We start from the raw sequence: 8,171 nt of genomic DNA on the forward strand, positions 1-8,171 counted from the left end.
AACTGAGTAATTAAAAATGTTATGAGAAAACATTATTATTTGTCGATTAAAGCTCCAATTGCATACCGTTTGGCTTAACCATTCATGAAAAGATTCTGTGAACAACTTATTGATATCTTGATGTTGTTTTCTTTAGGAGCGCGAACGAGATCTCAATATTTGTTGGTACTCACTATGTTAAAAATATGTTCAGTTTGTTAGAATATAAACAATTTTTAATTGATAAATATTTATCAAATTTCTAGAACTTACTTGCGTAAAGGTTCCATTGATTCGTGGTGAAATAGAACATATCGATGTGCTTGTACCCAGGATAAATCATCTAACTCTGCAATTTCAACTTTGCCGATTGGTTCTCCAAAACTTTGGAACTAATAAGTATCGACGAAGTTATGATCCGTGAGTCTAGCATTTCTGTTTGGTCTGTTCAACCTTGTTTCAACATCTTCCGAATATCTTGAACAGAAGGTCATACATTCCTCCGCCAAGTAGCCTTCAGCTATCGATCCTTCTGGATAACGCTTGTTGCGACAGTAAGACTTTAGTTTGGATGGGAACCTAAACACGATATACAACATTATCAAAAGTTGTAACTAAAGGCATATAGGTGAATGAAGGAAAATTTTAAAAGTTGTAATTAACACATTTCTATGGGATACATCCATCGATAGAAAACGGGTCCGTCAAGAATTGCTTCATGCGGGAGATTGATTATCAAGTGAACCATAATAGTGAAAAAGGAAGGTGGGAAGATTTTCTCCATGTTGCATAAAGTTAAAGCGGCTCGATCCTGTACCTTCTGAAGTTCTTGAACATCCAAAACTTTACCACAAATGGCTTTCATTATATTGGATAGTTCAATTATACAAGACGCCACCTTCTTCAAAATATAACATCGTAGAGCAACTGGCAGTAAATCTTGCATCAAGATGTGATAGTCATGTGATTTTAGCGAATATAGTCTTCGATCTTTAACACTAACACATTGACATATATTTGATGCATACGCATCTGGAACCTTTATATCCTTCAACACCATGCAAAACACTTCTTTCTCCGTCTTCGACATTGAGAAAATAAAAGGCGGTAACCGATATTTCCCATTTGAAAGTGGATTCAGATGAAGATCAGGTCGAATTCCCATGTGGACTAAATCAAGTCGACTCTGAAGATTGTCTTTTAATTTTCCGTCTACATTCAAAATTGTACCGACAATGTTCTCGCAGACATTTTTCTCAATATGCATAACATCAAGATTGTGTCGTAAAAGGTGATGCTCTCAATAAGGCAACTAAAAAAAATACTTCTTTTTTTCCACAAGTCTACCTCATTAGGATCATCCTCTTCATCGGAGTCATCATCAGCTTCATCATTTGATCTTTTATTTCTTTGCGTGTTTGTCGGTTGGTTCATCTTCCCATAACTGAAATTCATATCTTCCAACATTAACAAGATTTCAGATCCACTTGTCTGCGAAGGAGCAACTCTGAACTCTTCAGTACCGTCAAATGCTGAACTCTGAAATCTAAATCTATGATTTTTCGATAATCACCACCGACGATGCCCCATGTAAGAGAACTTCTTCCCATTGTATAACCATTGCAAACATGTTTGTGCAGCACAACAAGGACACGCATAACGACCCTTGGTACTCCAACCAGATAAATTGGAATAAGCGGGGAAGTCATTAATGGTCCACATCAAAGTTGCATGTAAATTAAATTTCTCTTTTCTCAGCACATCGTATGTCTCGACACTAGCCCATAATTGTTTTAACTCTTCAATAAGTGGTTGTAAATAAATGTCGATATCATTACCGAGCCCTTTCTCTCCAGGGATAATCATAGATAAGATAAGGGAAGATTGCTTCATGCAAATCCACGGAGGCAAATTGTAAGGAACAAGCACTACTGGCCAAGTACTGTACGTAGTACTCATGATCTTGTAAGGATTAAATCCATCAGATGCTAGGCCAAGCTTCACACTCCTAGGATCGTTTGCAAAGCTTGGAAATTTATTGTCAAATGATTTCCAAGCTAAAGAATCTGCTGGATGCCTTAATAATCCATCATCGGTTCGTCCATCATGGTGCCACGTCATTGACTTCGCTGTTTTCGACGACATGAAAAGCCTTTGAAGCCTTGGTATTAGCGAAAAATACCGCAAAATCTTGACCGGCTTCTTTCTTGGCTGTGCATCATTTTCATCGTAATTCCCATCTTCTGTGTTTCTATTTATCCAACGTGATTGGCCGCATACATGACAGCACTGTTGGTTCCTCCGGTCGCCCTAATACAACATACAGTCATTCGGGCAACTATGGATTTTGTTGTACCCAATACCTAAATCTTTTATCATTTTCTTCATATCTTTGCTTGATTGAGGGATTTTTGCAAACGAAAACATATCTCTCAAAAACTCTAACAGCATTGTCAAAGAGTTCCGGATCCACCCTCCCAAACATTTTAACTGGAAAAGACGAATACAGAAAGACATTTTTGAGAATTTTGATCCCTCATATAATTCTTCGTTCATCTCATTAAGTAGCGCATAGAACTTTGCCGCTTCTCCATTCGGCTCTTCATGAGGTACACTTGTTCCCGGTTCGGTAAAAGCATTTGCACCAACATTACAATCATCAGATGCCACAAAGTCGGCTGGGAACGACTGAAAACCATGACTGTGCATATTAAATGCATCCCGCAACATACCTTCCATGTCATCCCCTCCAACGGACTGATGGTAAGCAGGACCAGGATAAGATACGTCCATCGTTGAAGAAGAAGTACTAGGCGGGCATTCTCCCTGAAAAAGCCATTTTTTGTAACCCCGAACAAACCCATCAACAATTAGATGCTCGTATACAACTTCACGATAATGCCAGTTTATGTTGACACACTTGTTACACGGACAAAGAATCATGTTCTCTTGGCTTGCATGTTGAAATACAAAATTTAGAAAACTCTGAACTCTGTTTCGATAATTGTTGCTTACCCTTGACAAATTCATCCAAGACCAGTCCATTTCTTAATTCTTGAAGTCTGATTTTCACCAGAAAATACAAGGGTACGTAAGTTGTTCACTTATATTTAAAATTAAATGAGTGATGTAAGTTATGATATGATATATATTTATGTATTAAGTAAACTATGTAAGTTATGTATTACATAAGTTATTTATGTATTATGTAAGCTATGTAAGTTATGTAAGTGCTGTATTATGTAAGTTATATAAGTTATGTAGGCTATGTATTATGGAAGTTATTTAAGTTGTGTAAGTGTTGTATTATGTAAGTTATGTATTATATAAGTTTTATGTAAAATATGGAAGTTGTATTTTATGAAAGTTATATAAGTTATGTAGGCTATGTATTATGCAAGTTATTTAAGTTGTGTAAGTGTTGTATTATGTAAGATATGTAAGTTGTATTTTATGTAAGTTCAGTATTATGTATGTTATGTAAGTTGTGTAGAATGTAAGCTATGTAAGTTAAGTAAGTGGTGTATTATGTAAGTTATGCAAGCTTATATATAAGTTATGTATTATGTTATTATGCATTATGTAATTTATTATGTTATTATATATAAGTTATGTAAGTTATTATGTTATTATATATAAGTTATGTAAGTTATGTAAGTGGTGTATTATGTAAGTTATGCAAGCTTATATATAATTATTTATAAAACTTATAAAATTAATACTAATAAATTTTATTACTAATAAATTTAGAACACTTATTTAGAAAACTTATAAATTTAATACTAATAAATTTAGAAAACTTATTTAGAAAACTTATAAATTTAGAAAACTTATATAGATATGAAAACAATATTTATAATTATTTAGAAAACTTATAAATTTTATAGTAATAAGTTTTAAATATAGGTTATATACCCATACCATATATGGGGTGATATATTAAAATATTGGTTTTAATAGATATTAAATTATCATTTACAATTATTTTTAAATTTAAAATGTTATTATTACAAAATTGAAATATAGGTTATATATCCATATTAATATATGTAATATATAAAAAGAATATAAATTTTAATATTTACGATATAATATTTCAGTCCAAAATTTATTGCGTTTTTGGCACGAATGATTGCGTTTTTTGCACGAACGTAGCAAACCATATTCCTTTCTAAGTTGTCTTGGAAAATATTAACATGCTAGAGAGAATATGAAAATTCGTGTTCATTTTCTAAGCATTGAAAGCTGTTACCAATTAATTAAAATATTTCATTTCAAATAAATAAAACCTAACACATGAGGTACATCTTGTGATTATGAATCGATTACAAACCATAAATCGAAAGTTTAGAAACCGAATTCATAGTTTACAAACCACAAAATGAAAGTGGAACCCAACATTATATTTTAACACACATTATTAAATTAAGAAATAGTGATAACTTGTAATCGAGAAAAACATATGAAAATAGACAAACCCAGTTAAGTAGTAAAATCATATTAGAGGTTTGATTTAATCCATATGAAAATTAAGATTAAAAATGTCATAATCACTCAAAACAATAATTCAAAATTAAACGTTTCATGGTGGCCAAATGTTTTTTTAAACATGTTAAATCAACACAATGGGATACAATATAATACAAACATATTATGGATGCATTAAAATTTAAAACAAGAATAGGTACTAATTGGTAACATTGATTCTAGAACACATTGACCCATTTTCATTCGGCTAAATAAATTTTAGTTTCTTTACTAATGTATCACTTTGATATTATCTCATTTCATCACTTATATATGTATATATATGTATAAGAAGGTAAATGACAGTTCCCAATCCAATCTACTTTATATAATCCCACATGACAATAAGAAAATGGATGAAAGACAATTTTAACAAACAAACAAAGAGTATATATATCGAACTTAAAAATCATACTAAAAAACAACATGGCGTAATAAAATTCAACTTAAAAATCTAATTCATTACCTGGAAATGTAATCAGCTGCACCACATTTAACAGAACATTTTTATAAATTAATAAATTAAACCCTAAACTAGACATCAAAATTTCATACTAAAAAAATAGTACCAAATGATTTCACCGACACCAATAGAGAATAAATGGAATCTTAACATTTAGTCCAAGCCATTTAACCCGTTACACTGATAATGAAAGCAATGAAATTAAATGAAAGCATGAGTTCTGTACCTTCAGAACGATGAAGAAAACTGAAATGAAAGCAATGAAATGGATTGAAATGAAACCCTAAACACAAACAACTTAAAATCAGTTCCTAACCAATGAAACCATTCACAAAATAAATGAACAATCGAAGCAGTAATGTACCTTCAGGAGGATGAAAAAAACAGTCGAAGACCGAAAACCCTAAACACAGAGAATAAAATTTTTTTAATTACAGTATCACCAACCAATAACAAAGCAAAATCAAAATAAAAAAATACAACAAAGCCCAATGTATAAATACGCAGAATCGGACATTCGAACCTTAAATGATGTTCCTCGACGTTCTCCCTCTTCTTTGCCACAAATAATGTTAAATGTTTTCAAAAAATAGAATGTATGAAGCCTTTTTAATGGTTTTTTTGCAAGAAAGTGAAACACCCCAACAGAAATATGAAAGAGATGAAGAAAACGGATGAGGGAAATCGAGATCTTCTTTGAAACACTTAGGGATTTGGTGAAAAAGGGATTTAGAAATTTGGTGCAGGGATATACCCTAAAACTGATATCCCATCAAAACGACGCCGTTTAAATTTAATATTTTTGTGGCGCTAAAAGGAAAACGCCACTAATCTTACAGATTTTGCGGCGCTTTGAGAAAAAACGCCATTGAACCCTAAACTTGTCAATGAAAGGACGCAGTTTTGTTCAATTTTTAAATTAGAATTTGCGGCGTTTTGGTTAAAAACGCCACTAAATATTCACCTTATTTATAGGTATTTTGATTTTTAATAGATTTTTAAATTGGATAAATGTTATGACATTCTTTTAAATTTAATATATTATTTTGAAATATACATATTTAATAAATTTATAAATATTCAAATTTATAAATACTATCAATTTAAATACTATCGATATTAAAATTTATAAATATTTTTGCTGCGTTTTATAACAAAACGCCACTAAAGAAATATACTGAAAGGAAAACGAAGTTGTTTTGCTATATTATTTGCGGCGTTTTTACAAGAAATGCCACAAATTCTTGTTCTATAGCGGCATTTTCTGTGTAAGCGCTGGTAAATCCTATCTATTGCGGCGTTTTAAGTTAAAACGCCACTAATTATTCAGTTTTTATAATATTTTATATGTCTTTATTTATAAGTATTTTTATTTTTAATAGATTTTTAAATTGGATAAATGTTATGACATTATTTTAAATTGATGCATTAATATGAAATTATTAATTTTATTTCAATTATATTATTTAAAAATATGACATAGATTTAACATATTATTTTTATTGTACAAATTAATCTTAATAATTTTTTTAATTTTAAGTAAGTATATCCTAACCCCAACCCTAACCCTAACCCTTAACCTCTAACCCTAACCCTCTTTTACAATTATATAAGAACTTAATTAATATATAAATTAAAAAATACTAATTAATCTAAACCTTAAACCCTAACTTGACCCCGAGTCTCTAAACCTTAAATCACTAACTCTTAACCTCTAACCCTAAACCCTTAACCCCTAACTGCTAACCCATAAACCTTATTTAATATATAAATTTAAAACCACTAATTAATCTAAACCCTAAACCATAACCTGAATCCCTAACCCCTAAATATTATTTAATATAAATTAAAACACGCTAATGAATCTAAACCCTAAAGCCTAACTTGACATCGAATCCATAAACCCGAAATCCCTAACTCTTAATCTCTAACCCCTAACCCCTAAATCACAACCCACCCCTAAATATTATTTAATATAAATTAAAACACGCTAATTAATCTAAACCCTAAAGCCTAACCTGACACCGAATCCATAAACCCAAAATCCCTAACTCTTAATCTCTAACCCCTAACCCCTAAATCACAACCCTTAAACCAGAATCCTTAATCCATAATCCCTAATTCCATAATCTATAAATGTTAAACTAACCATATACCCTAAATCCTAAACCAGCCTTAAATAGTAAATTAACCATATACTTTTAACCATATATATTAAACCCTAAACTATAATGATAATTAATTAAATATTTTAAAATTACTACTATCGTATCTTTTACAATTATATATGAAATTATTTAATATATTTTTAACAAATATTTTTCTATGTTTTTTATTTCAAATTAGTTCTACGTGTCATTATTTCAAATTTATCCATTTTTAACAAATATTCAATTAAAAATAAATTGAATTTTAATTAATATAAATAAACAAATTAAATAGTAAATAAACAAATAAAATGTTTTAGCGGCGCTTTTTTAAAAACGCCGCTAAAAGCCAGAGCATTAGCGGCGCATTTTAAAAAACGCCGCTACAGCTCTTAGCATTAGTGGCGCTTTTTCAAAAATGCCTCTAAAAGCCCGATCTTTAGTGACGCTATTTAAAAAACACCGCTAAAAGCCCAATCTTTAGCGGCACTATTTAAAAAACGCCGCTAAAAGCCCAATCTTTAGCGGCGCTATTTAAAAAACGCCACTAAAAGCCCGATCTTTAGCGGCGCTTTTTCAAAAACACTGCTAAAAGCCCCGAAAGGTTAGAAAACGATGCCGTTGAGCTTAGGTTTTTTGCGGCGTTTTTTAGAAAATCGCCGCTAATGATCATTTTTAGCGGCGCTGTACTAAAAGCGCCGCTAATGCTCGATCTTTACTGGCGTTTTACGTAAAGCGCCGCTAATGCTCGATTTTTAGCGGCATTTTTTGTCAAAACGCCACTAAAAGTGCCGCTAAAAGTCTGTTTTGGTGTAGTGACACAACACCAAAACAGGCTTTTAGCGGCTTTTTTTAGGCCTTTAGCGGCGATTTTTAGTGCCGTTAAAAGTATTTGCGACGCTTTGACAACGCCGCTAACGTTTGCGGCGTTTTTAGAAATAAACCAGCTAAAAGTCATGACCTTTAGCGGTGCTTTTCCCACAAACGCCGCTAAAGAGCATAACCTTTAGCGGCGCTTTTCCACAAACACCGCTAAAGAGCATGACCTTTAGCGG

This window comes from Gossypium raimondii, chromosome 2 (genome assembly GCF_025698545.1).
Source record: "Gossypium raimondii isolate GPD5lz chromosome 2, ASM2569854v1, whole genome shotgun sequence".
Lineage (NCBI taxonomy): Eukaryota > Viridiplantae > Streptophyta > Magnoliopsida > Malvales > Malvaceae > Gossypium > Gossypium raimondii.